The following is a 25,495-nucleotide window of genomic DNA, read 5'->3' as shown; positions in this document are numbered from 1 at the left end:
TTATTCGAGCTTCGTTTCGCTACACTAGGTTAACGAAATTTCAAAATTTTAGTAGTAAAGAAACAATTGAAATTTTATTAGGTATGTATATAATAACAAGTAGAAAAATTTGGATCCGTTAATCATTATGTAACCCATTACAAAGTAATGTATAACAAAATAACTATTTATGTTACTCATTACTAAGTAATGAGTACGGTGGCACATGGCTTGTGTGTCCGACTACAAATCCGAAGGTTGGGTGTTCAACGCACACCGCCGGCCGTGTGTTTATACCCTACACCATTTTGTGGTAAGGGGTATTATGTCTTTGTGCATTAGTTTGTAACATGCAAAAGGAAACGAGATAGACCCATAGTTCGTTTTAGGGATATACATAGAATCACTTTATCAGTCGATTTACGAATGCACGTCTCTCTGTCCGTTTGTCCATGTGTTTTTGTAAACAAAGTACAGGTCGCATTTATTGTTCCACTCGCATGAACATTGGGGAAGGTAGTTTTTTTGGCCAAAGGACGAACGCTACTTATTTTGGTAAAAATCGGTATCTTCACCCGATTTAAAGCATTTGGTGCACGAAACACGCTATATATGTCCGATTTCAATGAAATTTGGAATGTGCGACGGAATTTAGTCTAGAAATAAGTGTGTCAAATTATATAGAAAACGTTTCAGATTTGGATATAGCTCCTATATATATTTCCACCGGATTTAAAACATTTGGTGTACGAAACACGCTATATATGTCCGATTTCTATTAAATTTGGAACGTGCTATGGTATTTAGTCTAGCAATAAGTGTGCCAAATTATATAGAAATCGGTTCAAATTTGGATATAGCTCTCATATATATTCTCGGCCGATTTTTGGTATATGATGCACGAAACGCGCTATATATGTCCGATTTCAATAAAATTTGGAATGTTTTCCGGGATTTGGCCTAAAAATAAGTGTGCTAAATTATATCGAAATCGGTTCAGATTATAGATAAATAGGAGAATATTTTAAGCAGATTTGAGGTATTTGATGCACGAAACACGCTATATTTGTCCAATTTCAATGAAATTTGTAATGCGTTACGGTGGTTAGTCTAGAAATAACTGTGCCAAATCATATCGAAATGGGGTTAGACTTGGATATAGGTCCCATATATATATTTTCAACAGATTTGAGGTATTTGGTGCACGAAACACGCTATATATGTAAAATGTTGATTAAATTTGGACTATGTGACGGAATTTGGTCTACAATAAAATGTGAAAAATTATATCGAAATCTGTTCTGATTTGGATTTAGCTCCCATATATATTTTACATATTCACAGTGGTGTAGGGTATTATATAGTCGGCAACGCCCGATTTTGATCCTTTCCTTTCTGGTTTTTTATTAAAAAATAAAACAAAGAACAGCTGGTGGTACACATGTAAGTCATTGAAGGACCCTAAATGTTCGTGTGTGTGGCCTAGTGTGTAGTGTGTTGGGCTACAAACCAGAATTTTGTTCAAATCCGGGAGAGGGCGAAGTAAGAAAAAATAAAATAAAAAGTATGAAATGTGTTGAAATTGAAAACAAATTCCACCTCAACTGTTCTAAAAATAGAAAATATAATTTTTAAACTTATAGCTTATTTTTCATGTTCCAGTGGCCATGAAATAACTAGTTATTCTAGTTGTTATATTGGTCATAGAATAACTAGTTATTCAGTGCGACATGCCCTTTTCAAAATAATGAGTTAGTAGGCGGTTTTGTAAGTAGTTACGACTACCAAAACATACTATAAAAACCCATTATTTTGGGAGGACCTTTTTTGTTGGGTAATTTTGGTGCAGAAGTTTTTGCATCACCGGCAACCCTTACTGTCAAATTACAGCCAATTTAGACCGAAAAACTTCATAATTCTTGAATACCATGACATGAACCTATATCCACGATTAGCGCTAGAAAAGTTGTTTGGCCACTGGGACAGCCAATGAAAAAACTTCAAAATTCCTGGCAGTATCTATATATCTGGGCCATTCCAAAGTGTAGTCCTATGTCCACAATTTCTGGTGAATTGTTTTGACCACTAGGAAACCCAAATGCCAAACTACAGCTAAGTCGGTCTGAAAATCGGGTGGTACTGATATGCTCACCATGTCTAGTGGAAATGTTAGCTAAAATCTAAAAAAAAACTGAAAAACGGGAGTTCGGTCAAAAATGTTGGAAAAATCTTCAAAATACATCAAATCGGGAGGTACAGTTATATGGGGCATATACCAATTTTTGTGAGCACTCAGAGCAAAATAACAGATAGTTCGGTCAAAAAATTTAGCTTAAACCCTCCACGGGTGTACCCTCAGCCTGTGTCAATTGAAACACCCAAACCACGTATGTATTTATGCGGTCTTCAGAATTTTAGGCATATGAGCTTGCCGACAAAGATATCGATTAGTGTAAAATCTTAAAAATTTTGCGGGGGAGGTATCTAAAGGACTTGACCGACATAACCCATTTTGTAAGTGTGTCTTATTTTGGGAGTCATTCATATCGATAGGACCATTATATCAGGAATCATGGACTTGCCCACGAAAAACTTCATGTCGCTGTAAACAGGACTATTGGGAGTAACTTCGGTAAAAAATTTCAAAGGATTCTCGCACAAATGTTCATCATTTGTGTGGGTGCTACCCTAAGGAATGGACCGATAGGGCCCACTTCTGGACAGGATATTTCGAGATCCAAAGTTTGGACCAAATCGGTTGCTCCGTTTATGAGATATTGCGCTTACTAGTTTAGCGAATATTTTCGAACTTTTGTTTTAGAGGCTTGGGAAGCGCCATCTTCGCTCCAGACGCTAAACATGCTGGTCGTCGGATTTTTTACAGCTTTCGCGTCATTTTCTCAAGATGTATGGACTTGCCACTGAAAAAGCTTGTACCATCGTAATAGAGCCCTTCAGTGCAACCTGTTGCAAGAAAAATCAAAACGATTCGAGAGGAGGTCCTTATCCGAAATTTCGTGTGGGAGTTACCCAAAGAAGTGGACCGATAAGGCCCATCTTAAAACTTAATTTAAGTTTGGGCAAAATATTACGATTGCCAAATTTTGGATCGAATCGGTTTATCCACTACAAATGGTGCCATAGTGGGTTCTTAGAGCATTTGGACAATTTTCTAAGGAAGTATAGACTTGCCCCTGAAAAAACCTTGCACCGTCATAATAGGGACAGAGAATACAGGTTGCTACAACAAAAATCAAAAGGATTCAAGACGTGGCCTTAAACTGCACCGTTCCGAAATTTTGTGTGAGAGGTAACCGAAGGTGTTAACATCTATAGCCGATTTTCGAACCTGATCTATGTCTCGTAGAAATATAATGCTGTGCAAAGTATGGACCAAATCGGTTACTACCTTCGAGAGTTTTCGTGTGCAACTTTTTAGTGAAAAGGCTTGAACGTTTGTGGGCGAGGTACCTAAAACAGTGGACCGAGATGGCTCATCTCCGAACTTAAACTAAGTTTCGACAAATATTACGAAGGCCAAATTTTGGAGCACACTAGCAGATTCGTTCGAGAGTTATCGTGCGGTCCAACCACTGAAGTGTAGTGCCATAGGGGTTTTTTCACCTTTCGTGCTTTTTTTTCAGGAAGTATGGAAGGATTGGACCCGAAGGATTGGACCGATTGGAACATCATATTAGTCTGGTAGAAATTTCACGACGTGCGAAATGGGTTACTTCCTTCAAACTTTGGAAGGAATCTGTTGATCTGGTCGAGAGTTAACGTGCGCTCCAGCCAGTCAGACAGATAGACGGACAGACAGACAGACAAACAGGCAGACAGACGGACGAACATGCCTAAATCAACTCCAAATTCTCTGAAACGGATTTCGTCCAAACATACTTCGGGTCTAAAACCATTATTTCAATGAGGCACATTACGCCCGTATGAAAGTGTATATATCCTCGTAAACATAAATGCTGAGTGTATAAAAACATGAACCAAAACATGGACCTATGTTGACAAATTTTATTGTAGAGAATGTGTGGCCATATTACAGGTATGTCGGTTACAAATTGTAGCTAAAATCTTCAAAATACCGACAAGCGAAAATTACCTTTTATGGGGGCTATACCAAAATATGGACCTACATCACTTCAAATAGGAACCAAAATGGGCATACCTTCAGCCTGTGTGAATTGAGACTTTCACCTATGAACATATCGAACACCGGAGAAACAACCGAAATCCTCTTCCTAAAAAATTATGTATTTTGCGGGTTTTCAGTATTGCCGACAAAAATATCAAAAAATGTCAGTTTGTTGGTGAAAGAGGGTGTTGAGAGGCAAAGGGTTACCATATGCCTCACCCCTCTCTACTTCACACCGACAATTGCCGCAAGGAAAATTGCCTAATGTAACTATGGACTATCTTTACTGTTGTGACTGTTGATTTAGAATAAAGCGCAAAAATTGGGAAAAAGTGAAGTTTAAGAGCTCCTATCGGATCGCTTTGAAATTTTTGTCAGCAGATTGTCCTTAAGACTTCCTTTATGACGCTACATTTTTTTTTGGGCGCAAGTCTACAATTCCTGAGATAGTGGCCTAAAAAGTTCCAAGAAACCTTGACGGCACTAACTAAAATAGCATAATAACTCTCACATGGAGTTTCTGATTGGTCCAAATGTCCAACCATGTATAAGGTTGGAAGATGGACTGTGTCGGTCCACTCCTTCAGGTACCTCCCAAACAAAATTTGAGAAAAGTGCACTTTGAGTACTCGTCCCAGATATATTTAAAAATTTGCAGATAAAATTTTTTCCTGAAATAATAAATGGTCCAATAGTTCCAAAGAACCCTGCCGGAACATATAATTTTAGGTATATTTCAATGATTTGGTATAGCCCCACATCACGGCACCCAGAAATGCTGCGTATTTTAACTCATTTTATTTTATATACGGCATAATTATTGTGTTTGCTTCTTGTTTGGTCAGTGACTGAGGGTATATCTCTGATTACTGATACGTTCAAACTTGTTTCGTAAAGAAGTTCAGGAAGCATGGACATACCTGCTCCAAAGCTCTAAAAATGTCACGATAACCACATTAAATGGCGAGTGAGCACGGTAACTATAGAAAGGAATAGCTGACAATGGTCCAAACTTGCACATCAAAATATTTCTCCAAACTTAAACCGAAGGTCGAAGTTTGCTGCTACAAAAACTCAAAACATGAACACACCAGTTGTGCCCTGCGTTATATGCCTGATATTAGTTCGTTTGGGGAGGAAAATAACCTTTTGGTGCTATGGGACTTGAATGATTTTATGAGCTTTGGCATTCCTTTCTAGACGATGACCCGAGGTGTATAGCGCTGGTCGAGAAGATAAATGACGAGTCCTGGCAACCCGTTATTTTCTTTGAGTAACCTCTGACCGCCGTTCTTTTTTCGAACATTGGAAAAGCTGATTGGGAAGTTCAGAGAATTTACCAATAGCTGCTTGAGAGATCTGTGGATTCCCTGAGAGAATTATCCTGGACATCATCAAATCGGCATTCGCTCGCTGTATATCTGGGGCGTCCTACGAACAGTAAAGACCCAACATATGGGACTCTTATTTCCGATTTAACAGTAAATCGACTTTTCATGTTCTCTGTGGATAGGAATTATTCATTTCAAATTTATTGACAAATATAAACATCCACCATTGTCAAGATAAAGCCCCCAAAATTCCAAAATAAAACGTATATTTTTAAGGTTCTTCATTAGGGTGGGGCGATTTGAACACAATATTGGAAACTTCGCGTTTCTGATTCATGCGGTTGTACTGAGCAAAAAAGTCCACTAGCACGGTGCTCTTGAATCAAATTTAAATGGAAGGTGCTTACAACTGGGAAGTTTTTGCGGAATCTGAAACTACAAGGTTCATAGATGAGAAAAATCCAAAAACAAAAAAATCGTCGGAGCGCTTTTTAAATAAATTACGAGGGGTTCTTTAGGTTTTTGCGATTTTGCTTGGAAGCCGCAAGTCCTATCAAAATGGGAATAAAAAAAATTTTTAGCTATCAAAATTCTCTACAAGATTGACCTTAATGATATTTTCGTAGGTTTTACAACTTTTGAGATATAGAAGTTGAAATTGGGACAATTCAAATTCAATTCAATTCTGTATCGTGTCCTTATAAAACAATGTCATGACTGCAATTTCCCAACTTAAACTTATATATCTAAAAAAATGGTACAACCTAGGAAAAATTACATAAGCCAGTCTTGTAGAGAATTTTCACAGCTATAAGATTTTCTCAGGTCCCATGCCGATAAGACATGCCGTATTCAAGCAAAATCGCGAAACCCTAACAAAAAACCCAAAAATGTAAACTGAGCTTCATTATCTCAAAAATGGTGCAGCATGAGAACAAATCATAAACGTAAATCCTGTAGAGAATTTTCACAGCTACAACATTTTCTTTAGCTCCATTTCGATTGGACCTGCAGTTTCCAAGCAAAATCGTGAAAACCTAAAAACACATAAAAATGTGAACTTTGACCGCGATTTATTCAAAAATTCCTACAGCGATTTTTTCTTGTTTTTTGGATTTTTCTCATCTATGAACATTGCTGTTTCAGAATTCAAAAAACTTCCCCTGTGTAAGCGGTTTTCATTAAAAAAGTTAACAGTTAAAGTGCATCCTTCATGACATTGTTTTATAGGGGGTAGGGTTTTGGGTAGGGATTCCCGGGAATTCTCGGTTTTTTGGTTACGGAATTTTCCCGGGAAACAAAACCATATTTCCCGCGAAATCGGGAAGTATATTTTTATATTTATCACAGCTAATATTGAATTAATGAATAAACTATGCCCGTCACTTTTATACCATAGCATCAGAATTCGATTAGATTTTACAGAATCAATAAATTACAAAACATTTACAAATAACTTTAATCTACAAAAGTGTTTTCAGGGAAAAAGTTATAAGAGCCGCACCCAAGTGCGAAAGAATATTTTTTTTTATTTTAAAATCGCATTTTATACCCTCAGCCATTGGGCTAAAGAGGGTCCGGCTTACTGGCTGGTGCGAACGAAGCCACCGATCAGGTCAAAAATTTGGCATTCGAGATTTTTTTCAAACATAGTTTAAGTTCGAAGATGGACCATATCGGTGGTCCACTACTTCCGGTACCTTCCCCACAAATGTTGAACAATTATCGCTAAAATGGTGCGCACGATAACTCTCGAAGGGAATAACCGAATCGGTCATAATTTTGCATATGGTAATGTTAGTTCCAGGCATAGAACCGGTTCCACACAAAATTCGGAAAAAATTTAGTTTTAGTGCTTCTCTCGGATCGGGTAGTATATAAGATAACTCTCTCTCTTTTAATAGTTTGTTTTATGTGCGGCCCTAGTTAAAACGCTGCAAATTTTTTTCGGGGCAAAGCTATACTTCCTAAGAAATTGGCTCAAAACTTCAAAAAAAAAACCCTGGAAAAGTAAGAAGTATTGTGTTTGCTTCTTTTCTTTAGGTCCGAGGCTGAGGGTATATCTCGGTCGGCACAGCTGACTGATACTTTCTTACTTGTCTCAAGTAGTCTTAAGCATAAGAATAAATCATACGGTCCATAAAATTGGAATTTCCGATCAATGAAGTCATTGTTTGAACCAAATCACTTTCCATCGAGCGATTTCCGTAGCTTTGAAACATGGAAATGGTCAGGGTAGGCAAAATCCGGGCAACATGGTGCATTTTCCCATATTTTTTCGTTTTTAATCGTTTTTTGAGACCGCAACTCTTTGAAAATATTGTATTTCATATATGTTACTATGGCAAGGTAAAAAATCACGGAAATATTGATCCACTCTCGTATTTTATAATTTCTCGCGAAATCCCGGATTGCGATTTTTTGATTCCCGTTTCCCGGGAATGACAAAAACCGGAAAAACCCAAAACCCTAATAGGGGGCCATACAGACAGTGTATTGTCCCAATTTGAACTTCAATATCTCAAAAATGGTAAAACCTACGATAATGCCGTAAAGGTCAATCTTGTAGAGAATTTTCATAGCTTCCCATTTTCTTCAGTCTCATTTTGACAGGGCTTGCTGTTTCTAAGCAAAATCGTGAAAACCTAAACAACCCAAAAAAATGTCAACTTGAATCAGGATTTATTTAAAAAAGCGCTCCGGCTTTTTTTTTTTTTGTTTTTTGATTTTACTCATCTATGAATATTGTAGTTTCAGAATCCGCAAAAACTTCCCAGGTGTAAGCACCTTCCATCGAGCCTCCCGATTTTGTCATGAAGAGTTTTTATCCACAAGGCCAAAACTATCTGAAGGAGCGTTTCAATGCTTTTGCGATGTACTAGAGAGTTCTTAACTATTGTATTGTCCACAATTTTTATCTTAGCTTTGGATCGAAAATCTCAATGGTTTGGCTGTAATATGCCAAAATATCAAAAAAAACATGGATAAGGAACTTAAAAATTGGTAAGCTCGATTTTCACCGTAGACATATGGTCAAGTGAAATTTTTTGCTCAGTACAATTTCAGAATTCAGAAACGTGAAGGGCCCAAAAGGTTTTTTCTGAAAATTCGTTAAATAGATAATTTTTGAAAAAAAATCGATTATGTGGTCTGAATTCCATCTGTCCATTGTCTCAATTTGGGCCGAAGTTGTGCTAAATCTTTAAGATTTAAATAAATCTATTAGATTCTGCAGAATTATGACCCTTTGTATTGGCGAAGTGAAAACAATATAAATTTGACTACAATAATGGCTATTTTCTCTTAGATGATTTGAAAATGAGTTCGTTCGAATTGCTATCAAATTGCTATCTGAAACGGAATTGGTTTCAAAACCATTATTTCGATGAGGCACATTTTAAATATAAAAGGAAGGTTTAAAATTGTTAAAATAGGTCGTTTCCCTTAAAACTATCCCCCTAAATGTCCAAAAACGAATATTTCATAGCGATAGTCCAGAAAGTACATCTCCGTGGTACCTATAACTCAAAATTGGCAACTTATGTTAACAAGGCTAATTATTCGCCTTACATTTTACCAGCATTTAGTTCGTTCGTTCGTTTTAATTGCAAAATATAAACAGCCAAAGTTGCGGTATAACATACCTCCCCCGTTTTATGCCCACCTTCCTTCCTTTGGTTTAACTGTTAAACTTTTTACCGAAAAACCAAATTCTCACATAACAAAGTGGATTTTTTTCTTTTTTCAAAAATAACCCTATTATAATGCCCCTCCCTTTTCTATTGGTTTTATATATCAAAACTCTAAATCACGCGAAAATATATCTCTCCACTTTATAACAGCAACAATAGAAGCAAAGCAACCAATCCAATAACACTTAAATCCCCAAATACAGCGAAATTCTGCCACAATAGTGATAAATTACATTTCAATTACAGCCATTCTTTCGCATTGGCAAACATTTACAAACACACAGACACTGGGGGTCCGAACTACTGCCAGCCAACACAAGTGAATCGCCAAAGATGCTGGAACGGAAAAAACTGAGTGGAAACTGAATGAACAGAGAATAGCAAATAGAAAAAAAGTAGAAAACAAACAACCGCATATACCGCAAAATGTGAATTTCTTTATTTAACGGGAATACATACACGTAAATAATGAAATAGAGGGCCTTTTTTCAGAAAAGGCCTTTAAGTAAAATTTGTGAGCAAAAATAATTAGAGTTCCGTATTTAAAATTTGGCACATGTGTGTACTGCCACCATGGACTCCATCTCAATTCGGTTATATCCCTAAATCCATCAGGATTTATGACTGATTTGGGTTGAAATGTTCAATACAAAATCTTCCGAATATGCATACATCAATGTTTCAAGATAGACAAACATCTGTCGGCAAATGTGTACTCGTATATGTTGTGTATGTTTTCCCTGTAAATACAGCTGCTGGCTGCTGCAGCACATTAAGAGGCAAATCGGAAATCTTCTTCAACGACCTTGTCGTGTACTCCACCAGAGCACAAACAAATATACACGAATGTAATATCAAAGAAACGAACGAACGGATGAACAAAAACGAAATGAAAAAATAACCCAACAATGAAAAAATAGGAAATAACAAAAAACTAGACAAAATATACACAAAAAATGTGTAGAGAAATGAGAAAAACTCGGGAAAATATTGCACAAATATTGCCAAACTTTTTATGAAATTTTGTTTACACCAAATAATGAATACGTATACGCTCTCCTAAACCACAACAACAACATCAACACTAAAAGAAAACTTTATTACAAATTATAAACATCAAAATTTATAAACGGCATATCTTAATTACAACAACATTAGATAAGTGAGAAGTACTACTAAAAAAAGAGTACACAAATTGGAGAGAGCATACTCTATTTAGTTCAATGGAGCATAACTAGTCAGTGATATCAATGGAGATGTTTTTTGTATGTTGTTGTGATTTTGTTATCAGTAGACAGCGGAATTCTATGCAAATGCATATACGAGGGCTGCACGAAAACTATATGGCCAGGCAAAACCGAGCGTTGTCAGGCGCCATTTAAAAATTTTATTGGATAGCTTGACAGTTTTTAGCCTACATGTACTCAGGACAGTTTGTCATACGACCTTGTGTTGTGTTGTTTACAGTGACTTGAAAAAATCACTTTGCAAAAAATGGAATTTACTTGTGAACATTTTCGTCCGATCATTTTTCACAAATTTCGACGTGTATAATCACAGCAAGGGTGATCGATCAAATTAAATCTGTGTATGCCGATAATAGCCCATCCTATAGGACTATGAAAACCTGGTTTAAAGAATTCAATCGTGGACGACACTCGCTAAAAAACGAAGGTCGTGTGGGTCGTCCAAAAACGGCCGTTGTGCCAGAAAAAAATTAAGCCGTGCGTGAAGGGACAATACAAGATCGTCATGTTAAATACAATGAGAGAGAGGCTTCTTTGGGCATTTCTTCCACAAACTAACATTTGATATTGCATGGATACCTGGCCGCAAAAATGAATTTTTCTCTTTAGATCCAGCGCAATTGGGCAATCGCTCAAAAAGAGGCTTTTGTGGGTTGGCGCAAAAAAATGGGAATAAAAACGATCGTTGTGCTTTAAACGACGTTTATAAGATATTCACAGATGACGAATCTTGGATCTATGCTTAGAAGCCCGAAACAAAACAGGAATCGACGGTTTAGGTCTTCGGAAGCGAGCCAAATCCAACGAAAGTTGTTCATGTAAGAAGCACTTAGACCGTGTGGCAACTATACGGCTTCAGAAGTGTAGGACGGTTAAATCTGAGCGGTGCACTACAAGTTGTTTTCCAGAAGTCTCCTAAGAAATTCGAAAAATGAACAAGAGAAGACAAATCATTCTGCATAATGGCAATGCGAAATCTCACACATCGATTCAAACCAGCGCCTGTTTGACCGGACAAAACGTGGAATTGATGGGTCGTCAGCCGTAGAGCCCTGACTGGGGATCCAATTTCTTTATTTGATTCCAGCATATCAAGAAAAAAAGTCGTGGTCAATGATTTTCATATACAGAAGATGATGTAAAAGCGTTCAAAAACATGTTTTGGAGTTGTCTAAATCGGAGTGTAAAAATAGATTCAACAATTGGCTGGAGCGCATGAAAAAGCGTATAAATCATGCTGGAGACTACTTAAGAAAACAATAAAACTATTTTTGATGTTAAATATTCGCGTTTTCATTGTTAGACCAGATAGTTATTGTTCAACCCTCGTATGGCTAGGATGGTCGTAGAGAAAATCTGATTAAACAGAAACTCGTTTTATCACAAAATAAAACGAATTAGGCCCAGAAATGTTTGCATATTTTGCATATTTTAACATATTTGCATAAAATGAGCATATGCTGACATTTGTTATTCAGTCTCCTTTGGGGGTATAAAGCTTTCCACCTGAAATTTGTCGGTATAGGTCCACATCTTCACGCCCCCATAGAATAGTACCTCCCGATTTTCTGTATTTTGAAGTTTATGGCCCCAATATTCTACCGAAATGCCTGAACTTTTCTATTAAGTTTTCGTTGGTGGTAAAAAAAAACTTTCCACCTGAAAGGTCTATGATATCATAGAGTCCCCACAGAACGGTACCTCCCGATTTTCGGTATTTTGAAGGTTGTGGTCTTAATATCGCCCCGACTTTACTGAAATTTGGTATTTAGTCTTTCTTGGAGGTATAAAACGTTCGACCTGAAATTTGTGGGTATAAGTCAACGTCTTCATATAGCTCCAAAAGAACAGTCCCTCCCGAATTCCGATATTTTGAAGATTGTGGCCTAAATATTTCACTGAAATGGCTAAAATTTGTTATTAAGTCTTCGTTGCGGGTATAAAACTTTCCACCGGAAATATGTCGTTATAGGTCCACGCCTTCATATAGCCCTCATAGAACGGTGCCTCCCGATTTTCTTTATTTTGAAGGTTGTGGCCTTAATATCATCGTACCGAAATGACTGAAATTTGGTATTTAGTCTTTCTTGAAGGTATACAACTTTCGACCGGAAATTTGTGGGTATAGGTCCACGTCTCTGTATAGCTCCAATAGAACAGTCCCTCCCGATTTCCGGTATTTTGAAGGTTGTGGCCTCAATATACCACTGAAATGGTTGACATTTTTGAAGGTTGTGGCCTAATATATCACTGAAATGACTGAAACTTAGTATTTAATATTCGTGGGAGGGTATAAAACTATTCACCTTAAATTTGTCGGTATAGGTACACGTCTTCATATAGCCTCCATAGAACAGTACATTCCCATGTTCTGTATTTTGAAGGTTGCGACCACAATAATCCACCTAAATGACTGATATTTGGTAATTAGTCTTCGATATTTTGAAGGTTGTGGCCACAATAACCCACAGAAATGGCTGAAATTTGGTATTTAGTCCTAATTTGTGGTACAAACCCTTACTTACTTACTTACTTAGCTGGCCCATTACAGAACATTTGTTCTATAGGCCGAACTAAGAAGAGATCTCCATTCCTCTCTATTTGTTGCTTTGCTCTCTGGAATACCGCGCCTTTTCATCTCAACATCCACTTGTTTGCGCCATCTATTCCTTGGCCTGCCAATTCTGCGTGCACCGCCATGTGGCATGTATTCATACGCCTTTTTAGCGGGTTCATCATCGCTCATTCTTATGATATGGCCTAGCCAACGCAATCGCTGCATCTCGATACGTTTAACAATATTGATGTCGTTGTATAGCAGATACAGCTAGTGGTTCATGCGACGTCGATATTCACCGTCAACGCAGATTGGTCCGTAGATCTTTCGAAGAATTTTTCTCTCAAACACACCAAGCACTGCCATGTCTGCTTGCGCAAGTACCCAGGCTTCGGAGCCATACATCAGCACGGGTAGTATCAGTGTTTTGTAGAGCGTTATTTTTGTTTGACGAGATGTGGCTTTGTTTTTAAACTGCTTACTTAATCCAAAGTAGCATCTGTTGGCCAATACAATTCTTCTTTTTATTTCACAACTGATGTCGTTTGTTGTGTTGACGGAGGTGCCGAGGTAGACGAAGTCTTTTACTACCTCAATATTATAGGAACCAACTTCCACAGTCGGTCCGAGCTCAATGGACGCATTGCGCGTCGACACCATCAACTTGGTCTTCTCACCGTTTACCGCCAGACCCACTTTAGCAGATTCTCCTTCGACCTTTATAAAGGTATCAGTTACTTCTTTTACTGATCGACCCATGATGTCTATATCATCAGCATAAGCAAGTAACATGTGACTATTGGTGTAGATTGTGCCACTTCTTTTGACGTTTGCCTCTCGTATAACCTTTTCTAGCAGGATGTTGAAGAGGTCACACGAAAGGCTGTCTCCTTGTCTGAAACCTCTTTTGGTACCAAACTCTTCGGAGAGGTTCTTTCCTATTTTAACTGAGGACCTCGTGTCAGTTAAAGTCATTTTACAAAGCCGGATGAGCTTTGCGGGAATACCAAATTCAGACATGGCTTGGAATACCTTTGAGCGCAGCGGACTGTCGAAGGCTGCTTTATAATCGACAAAAAGGTGGTAGGTGTCGATCTGCATCTCTTGGGTCTTCTCCAGGATTTGCCGCAGGGTAAATATCTGGTCAATGGTGGACTTGCCAGGTCTAAAGCCGCATTGGTATGGTCCAATAATCTCGTTGACCATTGGCTTTAGTCGTTCGCACAATATCCCTGACACGATCTTGTAGGCAATAGGGAGTAGACTTATGCCCCTATAGTTAGAGCATACAGTCTTATCTCCCTTCTTGTGGACGGGGCACAGGATACTCAGGTTCCAATCGTCGGGTACTCGTTCTTCCTGCCAGATGGTGCTAACTAGCTGATGAATACACCTTATCAGCGTGTCGCCTCCGGTTTTGAACAGCTCGGCTGGTAAGCCATCGGCCCCTGCTGCCTTATTATTCTTCAGCCGATTTATTGCTGTCTTTACCTCATCTTGGCTGGGCAGTATACATTCAATACCATCTTCTGGGATTGGGACTGTGGTATCTTCGTCTTCTTCGCTGCTATTGGATACCAACAGATTTGAAAAATGTTCTTTCCATATCCTGAGTATACTATCTGTATCAGTTACCAAATTACCTTGCTGGTCTCTACAGGAGGATGTGCCTGTACCAAAGCCATCAGTTTGATGCTTGACTCTTTGGTAGAATTTTCGGACTTCATTCTGGCTCCTGTACATCTCGATTTTTTCACACTCCCGCTTTTCCATCTCTCTCTTTTTCCTGCGGAAAAGACGTTTCTCCTCTCTCCTTTTCTCCCTGTATCTCTCTCGTGCGCTACGCGTTGCTACGGATTGTAAAGTAGCCTTATATGCCGCATTTTTCTCTTCGGTGGCAGCACGACACTCCTCATCATACCATGGATTCCTTGGTGGAGGTCTCTGGTATCCAAGTATGGATTTTGCGGCTGTTTGCATGGAGTGGGCAATGCTTTGCCATTGCGCTGATATGTTATCGGGATGAGGAGGGCTTTGATTAAGCAATTGGGCTAGTTGAGTGGAATATGCTGTGGCTATCTGTTGTGATTGCAGCTTACCGATGTCTAACTTTCGTGTTGTGTCTGCTCGTACTTTGTTTGCTACGTTTAAGCGGGTGCGTACCTTTGCTGCAACAAGGTAGTGGTCCGAATCAATGTTTGCGCCTCGGAACGATCGTACATCCAACACGCTCGATGAATGTCTTCCATCTATCACAACATGATCAATTTGGTTTCTTGTTTTCTGATCTGGAGACAGCCAGGTGCCCTTATGAATATCGAGATGATTAAATCTGGTACTGCTAACTACCATGTTTTTGCAGCTGCAAAGTCTATCAGTCTCATACCATTGTCAGATGTTTCACTGTGGAGACTGAATTTCCCGACTGTTGGGCCAAAGATATTCTCCTTTCCAATTTTGGCATTAAAATCGCCTAGAATGATTTTAATGTCATGGGCAGGGCAACGGTCATATGTTTCTTCTAAGCACTCGTAAAATATATCTTTGGTCTGTTCGTCCTTTTCTTCAGTGGGAGCATGAGCGCAAATAAAGCTGATGTTGAAGAATTTAGCTTTTATTCGAATTGCAGCAAGTCTTTCATTCACTGGAGTGAAGCTGGATACAAGATGTTTTAGTCTCCGACTAACTACGAATCCACAACCAAACTCATGCTTTACGTCATGGCAGCTATAATACAGTGCGTCACCTTTAGGTGTTGTTGTGACGCCTTTCCCAATCCATCGTATTTCCTGTATGGCAGTAATATCGGTCTTGTACTTTTCAAGTACGTCTGCCAATGCGAAGACTGCACCTTCTCTATAAAGAGTGCGAACATTCCAGGTGCAGATTCGCAGATCATGGTCCTTAAAACGTTTGCGGGGTTCGTCAACTTTAGAGGGGTTTGTTTTTCTTTTCTTTCGTTTTTTCATAGTAGGCTGTTTTTTCTAGGGGAGGGTTACTAACCCGACGCCCAAACCCAAGTTTTTAACGTTCTTATGGGTGAACGCGCGGCACATGTTAGCTCACTACCTTTAACGGGTGTTAAAGGCAGTTCCCCAGGTGACACCACGGGGAGGTCAGTGTCCACTTGGGATGAAAGAGGGACCAAGATAAATCCTGGGCTTTGCCATGTTAAAACCGGTCAGGACCGTTCCTTGGTACAAACCCTTCCATTTTAAATTTGTCGGTATAGATCCACACTTCATATAGACCCCATAGAACGATTTTCGTAATTCCGAAGGTTGTGACGTCAATATCCTTCCGAAATGACTGAAATGTGATATTTAGTCTTATATGGGGTTATAAAATATGCAAGAAGTGCATTATCAGTACACGTCTCCGTCTTCCTACTATATCCGCCATAGAAGCGTACCTCTTGATTTTAGGTATTTTTTAGGTTATACTCACATTATATTACCGAAATATTGAAAATTTGGTATTTAGTCTTCTTTGAGTCTAGAAACTTTCCGGCAGAAATTTGTCGGCATAGATCGACGATCGACCACATAGTTTTACAGAAATTGCTGAAATTTTTTATTTAGTCTTCTTCATAAACGAAAGGAAACTAATTATTCCATTTTACTTCAATACAACTCGTGGTGGAGGGTATTGACCACCACTGTATTTTAGCTGGAGAAGATTCGTGACCAGTGAGAATCTAAATTATCAAACTACAAGTAGTTCGGTCAAAAATGTAGCTAAAGTCTCAAAATACCGAAAATCATGAATGTCCTTTCGTGATGGTGCCAAAACTAGCTTCGAAGGAGGTCACGATTCTGAAAATCCCCACAATTAATAATTTTTGGGGAAACAAGTAAAAAAGTGTAAGTCGATTTTGCCGACAGATACATATATACCATCTGTCTTTGTAAAATAAAACTTGCATCTACGGACAGATCAAATTTGCTTAGGGTCTTTTCAGAACTTTGTGGCCCTTTTTGGACAATTGAATTTGCCGACAAAAATGTGGATTAGGATTAAAGTTCAAAAAGTGTTGCGGGAAGGTACTTAAGGAAATGAACCGACATAGTCCATTATGGAAGTGGATCTAATTTTGGGAGTCATATTTTTTCGATAGATATAGCGTCCACTAGTCATTTCTGTGTCATCGTATAACTTTTGGACCAGTATGCCAGGAAGCATGGATTTTTCCACGGAAAACATAATATCGCTGTAAACAGGATCACAACGAACAGCATCGGTTTACATTTCCAAATGACCCGAAACTGCACACAAATGTCGAACTTTTGTAGGGCAGGTACACTAAGGACAGAAACGATATGTGCCATTTTAAAAGTTAAACTGAATATTAGGACATCCAAAGTTTGGACCAAATTAGTTGAAACGCTCGAGTGATATCGTGTATACCATTTAAGTGACATATTCTAAATATTCTGGGGAAGTACCGGATGTTTTGGACCAGTATTGTCCATCTTCGTACTGAAACTAAGTTTGGACAAATAATGACGATTTTGGACGAAATCGATAATAGGGTTTTGCCCCTGAAAAAATATACATTCGTAATTGAGGCAGCGAATGCAAGTCCTTTTAACAATAATCAAAGTGATTCCAGAGCAATTCTTAAAGTTAACTTATCCGAAATTTTGTGTGGAATTTACACGAAGGAGTGGACAAATATAGTCCATTTTCGAAACTCATTTATATCTGGTAGATATATCAGGATGTGTAAAGTATGGGCTATTCTTTCGTTTTTTCATAGTAGGCTGTTTTTTCTAGGGGAGGGTTACTAACCCGACGCCCAAACCCAAGTTTTTAACGTTCTTATGAGTGAGCGCGCAGCACATGTTAGCTCACTACATTTAACGTGTGTTAAAGGCAGTTCCTCAGGTGACACCACGGGGAGGTCAGTGTCCACTTCAGATGAAAGAGGGACCAAAATAAATCCTGGGCTTTGCATTGTTAAAACCGGTCAGGACCGTTCCTTGGTATCTTCCATCCCCTACGTCACGTTATACGAAGGGCAAACGTCAAAAGAAGTGGCACAATCTACACCAATGTTACTTGCTTATGCTGATGATATATACATCATGGGCCGATCAGTAAAAGAAGTAACTGATACCTTTATGAAGGTCGAAGGAGAATCTGCTAAAGTGGGTCTGGCGGTAAACGGTGAGAAGACCAAGTTGATGGTGTCGACGCACAATGCGTCCAATGAGAAATAAAAAGAAGAATTGTATTGGCCAACAGATGCTACTTTGGTTTAAGTAAGCAGTTTAAAAACAAAGCCACACCTCGTCAAACAAAAATAACGCTCTACAAAACACTGATACTACCCGTGCTGATGTATGGCTCCGAAGCCTGGGTACTTACGCAAGCAGACATGGTAGTGCTTGGTGTGTTTGAGAGAAAGATTCTTCGAAAGATCTATCTGCGTCGACGGTGAATATCGACGTCGCATGAACCACGAGCTGCATCTGCTATACAACGACATCCATATAGATAAACGTATCGAGATGCTGCGATTGCGTTGGCTAGGCCATATCATAAGAATGAGCGATGATGAACCCGCTATAAATACGGAGCGCTTGGCTGTGCACGCAGAATTGGCAGGTCAAGGAATAGATGGCGCACACAAGTGGATGATGAGATGAAAAGGCGCGGTATTCCAGAATGCGAAGCAACAAATAGAGAGAATTGGAGATCTTTTCTTAGTTCGGTCTATGGAACAAATGTTCTATAATGGGCCAGCTAAGTAAGTAAGTAAAGTATGGACTAAATTGGTCACTCCCTTCCTGAGTTATCGTGCTCAAAATTTCTCCGAACATTTTCGAACTTTGGTGGGGAAGTACCGGAAGAAGTGGACCAATATGGTTTATCTTCGATCCGCAGATCCGTTCGAGAGTTATTTTGCGCTCCAACCACTGCACACGGTCTTATAGGTTTTTTTGCACCTTTTAGGCGATTTTCTCAGAAAGTATGGATTTGCCCCTGATGCAACTCGTACCGTCGTATGGGGGGCAGTGAATACAAGTTGTAGATCCGTTCGAGAGTTGTCGTGCCCTCCTCCCAGCCATGCAGACCGACGGACAGAAATGGGTAAAAAACTCCAAATTGTCTCAAACGGATTTCGTTCAAACATACTTAGGGTTAGCATAAATGCTGAGGGTATAAAAAAGTATTTCGGTGCTGTAGTCGTTATTCTATCAACTCATATATGAACTTCTCATTTTCTAGTTGAAGGTCTTCCTTATGAGGAAACGGGGTTTTTGTGACCAAATTTCTTTTGGAAAAACATGTGCAGAAAAATATTTGGCTACTTTGTCGCAGGCAGTTCCCACAAGCTTCATTATTACATACTTCATATTTCTCCATAATTTTTTTTTATTTTTATATTTCTGATATTTTTATACCCTTAAGCAAACGAGTGCCTCATCGAAAAAATGTCTTCCAAAATTACCTCAAGTTGCAAAAAGGTCCATATCGGCCAAAACCTCAAAAATGTCCGAAGGTACTTTCTGTTGTACTGTTTACAGCGATATTGTGTCTTTCGTGGACAAGTCCATGCCTCCTGACATAATTGTCCCACGGTGACCACCAAAAATGTCCCGGACTTTGTACCCAAAGTCAGGGTTTTGAGGCAAAAAATCGCAGGGGTAAGCTAGACTTTCAAAATTTTGCAGATGTTTATAATCGGCCTAGAAACGAATCTGCCAAATTGGGTAGATATCGGTTCATATATATAGATATATCTCTCATATACATGATCGCCCGATTTTTAGTAATTGATGGACCAAACACGCAAATTCTGTCCAATTATGATAGAATTTAGACAATCCTACCGAATTTTTACTATAAATAAGTTTACCAAGTTATATTGAAATCGGTTCAGAATTGGATATAGCTCCCATATATATATATATATATATATATATATATATATATATATATATATATATATATATATATATATATATATATATATATATATATATTCGGCCGATTTTAGGTATTTGGTGCACCAATCACGCTACGTCTGTCCAATTTTGATGAAATTTGGAATGTATGGAGGAATTTGCACTAGAAAAAAGTTTTCCAAATTATACTGAAATCGGTTCAGATTTGGATATAGCTCCCATATATATATAGATATTCGGTGCACCAAATACTCAAATTATGTCTAATTTTGATGCAAAATGGGAAATGTAGCGGAATTCGGACAATAAATAAGTTTGCCAAATTATATCTAAATCGGTTCAGATTTGAGTATATCTCCCATATACAATTTTCATCCGATTTTATGTTTATTGCACAGTAAATTCGTAAAATAAATCCGATCCGGATTAAATTCGGTACTTCTGGCCGAAATCAGCCAAGAGTAGAGTCGGTCAATTCTTGTTATATTCCATTCAGAGTTAAGTATAGCCCCCTTATATATTTTCATCCTATTTAATGATAAGTTGATAAGATAGGGTATCACATAGTCGGCCCCGTCCGACTTTGGTCTTTTCCTGCTCACGGAGTATTTTATTTGGTTAAGGCGTGCACAAATTTGTTGTTTAACTCCCGTAATGTAGTTGCCTTTGACACCCCTATTAAATTTCGCAGAAATCCAGTCTATAACATGTTTAGGTTTTCGCTGGTTTTCCAACCAAAAATTAAAAATATCCAAAATGTTAAGTTTTGCGAAATCTGAAAATTGATTTATTTTTAATTCGCAGATATTAGATGTTATCGTCACCTCTCACAAAATATATATATATATATATATATATATATATATATATATATATATATATATATATATATATATATATATATATATATATATATATATTTACGAGAATACGCCCCGATATCGAAAGTTCTACTCCAAAGAAAACATGGACTATGCCACATACTACATCAAAAAAATCACTGACACAACAAATTATTACATTAATATTACATTTTCATTTTTAATAATAATAATCTTAAATACCTAAATTGTTTAATTACGACTGAATGCCAGAAATAAACGGAATTTGATTTCAATCACTGACTTGAAAAAATGGCTTTTTGCCTCAAAAACCTCTCATTGGCCCCAGTCCATTGTATTTATGACGAGGGCTTTTTGGCGTATACGCAATGGAAATTACATTTGAAATCCAGTGTATTTCCAACAATTAGAGCTCTAAAATATTCTATAGTGACCAATTAAAATTTTTGGGGAAAATGATTGTGGTTGCGATACCGGCTACGGCCTATAGATCACAAGTCTCAATTTACACAGGCTGCCGACAAAGCCGAGTGATAACTGTTTTTGTAATGATTTACAAACTCCTAATTATTTGTCTCTCGTTTGCAATTGTTTTGGTCAAATTCAGACGTGGAAATTAATATAAGCCTTTGTAGTAACATACGTGTTTTAGACGAAGATCTGCGTTTTTCATCCACCAAAAACTTGACATCACTAAACCCCAATAAACAGAGTAAATAACAACTCCCACAACTTCCTCCCTTTTGATTTCTTTCATCAGCTATTCATAAATTTACTCCAACAAACAATCCACATTATTTGCTAGTAGTGCCTTTCACTTAATACTGAGAATATAAACAACGTTTTCTTACTCCTCTTAGATGCGTTGCTCTTTCTCTTTTTTTGTTTTTACCATTTGCTCTTTGCTGGGGAACTTGTTTATCTCTCAACATTTGTTGTTGTTATTGCTGCTTCTGGGGGGGATTTTTCACCAGGAGGAACACACATTTTTTTATGGAAATTTTGCATTAGAATTTTTCATAGAGTTTGGCTAGAACTCACACATACACTTGCACACACATAGACACACTTGGTACACACACACACAAACGTGTTCACTTGTAATATAACCCATACATTAAGGCATTGCGTTAAATGTTAGCTAAAGTATTCTTGATTTTTGGGCTTTTCTACTTTGCTTGCTGCTGCTTCTTCTGCTGCTGCTTTTTCCACGTCTTATTTTTTTCCAGGAAAAGGTAGGAAAGGAAAAAAAAGATGGGAAAAAGATGAAAATTATGCGCACATAACAAAAAAAAACTATAATTTTCTTTCACAGAATTCGATTTTTGCTATTTCTTGATACACAATTTTTCAGTTGGATTTTTATTGCTTTTCTTTCTTTCGGCAGGGAAATTGTAAATCTTTTGTAAGACTTTTTTAAACAATATTTGCACTTGTTAACAACAAACACACAGGATATTTTTCTGTATTATTTTATTGAGGGTAGAAAAACATTTTTTCTTTAACTAAACACCAACCTTTTTCTTCCCAAAACAGCAACAATATTTTCTTTTGAAATATATGAATTTTCACTTGTTTTTCTTTTTTCTTTAACAATTTTTGTTCACTTTTATTTTGGAATTGTACTTTTTGTTCTGTTTTCCAGACAATAATTTTTATTTTATTTCACTTTAACGTTACATTGCGTTGCAATGCGTTTTCAGGTTCTTGATTACAACAAAAGGAAAATAATAAATTGAATGCTAAGAAGAATACACGCGCACACGACAAGGACGTCCGCCGTTTGGACGAAAGTCAAAGCCTTGTCTGACAATCGAATATTGGCCACGAATATTTCATAGCTACCTTTTGTATAACTGCTACGGGTGCAGTTTTTTCTTTTGATTCCTTGCTCTCACCCTCACGGAAATAGTGGGTAATTTCTCTGCCCGCCACTCTCTGAGTGAGTGAGTGACTCACTGATTTTCCATTTGTGTAGGTGAAAGTTTAGTTTTGTGTTGAAAATGTTTGTATCTATAAAATTGTTGTTGTTTATTTCAATTCTTCGCATTTCTCTGGGATTTGTTCAACCATAAAATTTGCCATGGTAACATTCGCTTGATGAACTCTGAATGAGAATTATTTTCTCTGGAATTGATTTGAGGAACTTTACGAGGGTGGTGCACGTATAGATGGAAAAATATATTTATTTAACCAGTAAGAAAAAGGGAAATATAGGCGGGGTGGAGTACAAATTACGAATGTTAAAAGTGGTGTAGGTATTAAATACATTTAACCGGGCTAAAATATAAATGGGAGATATATCACCAATATTTTTGAAAATTTAACACAGCTGAAGCCAAGGTTTAACTTTTTACAACACGCGACTTGTGATTGTATATTATACAATTAGCCGATAGCTATTTTTTACATAAATTTTTATTGTAATTTTTTATTATAATAAATATATGAAATAAAATTAAATGTTTCTGGGCGTTGCAAATAATATTGGCCTTAAAAGATAATTTGCGTGGAAGCTGTGGCTATATTTATGTTAAACAAGTATGAACGGCCAGGCCGAACATGTTATACCCTCCACCACGAGTTGTATTGAAGTAAATACGAACAATTAGTTTCCTTTCGTTTATGAAGAAGACTAAATACCAAATTTTAGCAAGTTCGATAAACACTGTGGCTAACCTTCAAAATAGCGAAATTCGGGAAGTACCGTTCCATGGGGACTATATCAAAACGTCGTTCTAAAAATTTCACACCTACAAATTGAAACCTTCAAAATACCGGAAATCAAGATGTACGCTTCTATGGGGGATATAGGAACCCGCGAACTTATACCGATAATTCTCTTCTGGAATATTTTATAACCCCATGGAAGAGTAAATAATACATTTTAGTCTTTCGGTGGGATAATGACGTCACAACCTTCAGAATTACGAAAATTGGGAGGTAGCGTTCTATGGGGGCTATACCGAATTTTAAGTCAGAGAGGCTATTACCTCCAACTAAATACCAAATTTAACCCATTTCGGTGGGTTGCTGTGGTCACAACCTTCAAACTACCGAAAATCGGGAGGTACCGTTCTATGGGGCCTATATGAAGGCGTTGGCCTATACCGACAAATTTCATTTTGAACGTTTAATACCCCAAATGAATACCAAATTTCAGCCATTTCGATGGATTATTGTGGCCAAAGCCTTCAAAATACCGAAAATCGGGAGGTACCGTTCTATGGGGGCAATACTAAAGAGTCGGCCTATACCGACAAGTTTCTGGGGGAAAGTTTTATACCCCCAACGAAGACTAAATACAAAATTTCAGCAATATCTGAGGAATATTGAGGCCACATCCTTCAAAACACCGAAAATCGGGAGATACGTTCTATTGTGGGTTAAATTAAGTCGTGGACCTATACTGACAAATTTCATATGGAACGTTCAACTACCCCAAATGAAGACCAAATACCAAATTTCAGCTATTTCAGTGGATTATTGTGGCCACTGCCTTCAAAATACCGAAAATCGGGAGGTACCGTTCTCTGGGGGCAATATGAGGGCGTGGACCTATACCGACAAATTTCGGGGAGAAAGTTGTATTCCCCCAACGAAGACTAAGTACCAAATTTCAGCCATTTCGGTGTGATATTGAGGCTAAACCCTCCAAAATACCCAAAATCGGGTGGTATTGTTCTATGGGGGCTATATGAAGGCGTGGACCTATACCGACAAATTTCATTTGGAACCAAATACCGAAAATCGGGAGGTACAGTTCTATGGGGGCTATATGAAAGCGTTGACCTATACCGACAAAATTCTCGGAGAAAGTTTTGTACCCTCAGCGAAGACTAAGTACCAAATTTCAGTCATTTCGGTGTGATAATGAAGCTAAAACCTTAAAATACCGAAAATCGGGTGTTGTCGTTCTATGGAGACTATATCAAAACTTGAATTATTATAGCCCATTTGCAATACCAAACATCCTAGGAGTTATAGGAACTTCTATACCAAATTACAAAGCTCTATTTTAACAAGTGAGCAAAGGCTATAGTCGGGACGGGGCCGACCATGTGATACCCTACACCACCACCCCTGTACATAAGGTTTTCACTGGTAAACATTTCTTTTGGGGAATATAAACCGACTACCACCAAAAATAATATGCCTCTTTGTCTCTGGGACCCCCATAAGCAACCGAAATTTCGTGACCATCCGATCAAAATTACGACCTGTAGCTTGATTGCAAAAAAAAAATGGAAGAATTGGATGCATTACCGACTATTGTGGTATTTCCCTTGTTTGACCACCTTCGCCAACCTGTTTTACACCAATGTAAAGGTAATATTTTCTTCTTCCATTGACAGGCTTTGTCGTTGGAATACCCCTACTAGAAGCCAATATATTCACAAAGAATAAAACTTTAAATTTGTCTCCAAATGAGTTTTTCCCCATTCCGACCCTTAAATATTATCCGGCTATCACCAAAATCAATGGGCTTCTTCCTAAGTGGGACCCGCATCAACTCCCAAAAAATTCGTGACGATCCGATTAAAATTGCGACCGGTAGCGTGATTACAAACAAATCGGAAAATGGGATGCATTACCGACTATTGCGACATCTCTGTTGTTTTAGCAGCTACGACAACCTCGTTGTAAAGGTGATATTTTCTACTTTCCTTGCCAGGTTTTGCTTTTGATATACCTCTTAAAGACACAGAGATATTGGCTTTGAAATAAAACGTAGACCTTTTCTCCAAATAAGTTTTTGCCCATTCCGACCCTTGAATATTATCCG

The 25,495-nt window shown here is 37.9% G+C and overlaps 1 protein-coding gene across 2 annotated transcripts in view; it reads right to left on the bottom strand.

The window, feature by feature from the left end:
• LOC141399246 (uncharacterized) overlaps positions 1–22,570 on the bottom strand; it is a 318,788-nt gene extending 296,218 nt beyond the window's left edge. For both annotated transcript variants that reach the window (XM_073977633.1, XM_073977634.1), the window contains exon 1: positions 22,227–22,570. The gene's annotated coding sequence lies outside the window, so the exon portion shown is untranslated. The remainder of the gene's footprint in view (positions 1–22,226) is intronic.
• Between the last annotated feature and the right edge of the window lie 2,925 nt (positions 22,571–25,495).

This window comes from Musca autumnalis, unplaced genomic scaffold (assembly GCF_047663935.1).
Source record: "Musca autumnalis isolate F117 unplaced genomic scaffold, ASM4766393v1 scaffold_3, whole genome shotgun sequence".
Classification (NCBI taxonomy): domain Eukaryota; kingdom Metazoa; phylum Arthropoda; class Insecta; order Diptera; family Muscidae; genus Musca; species Musca autumnalis.
Note: the sequence above shows the minus strand (reverse complement) of the source record. Positions and strands in the feature narration are given on the sequence as shown.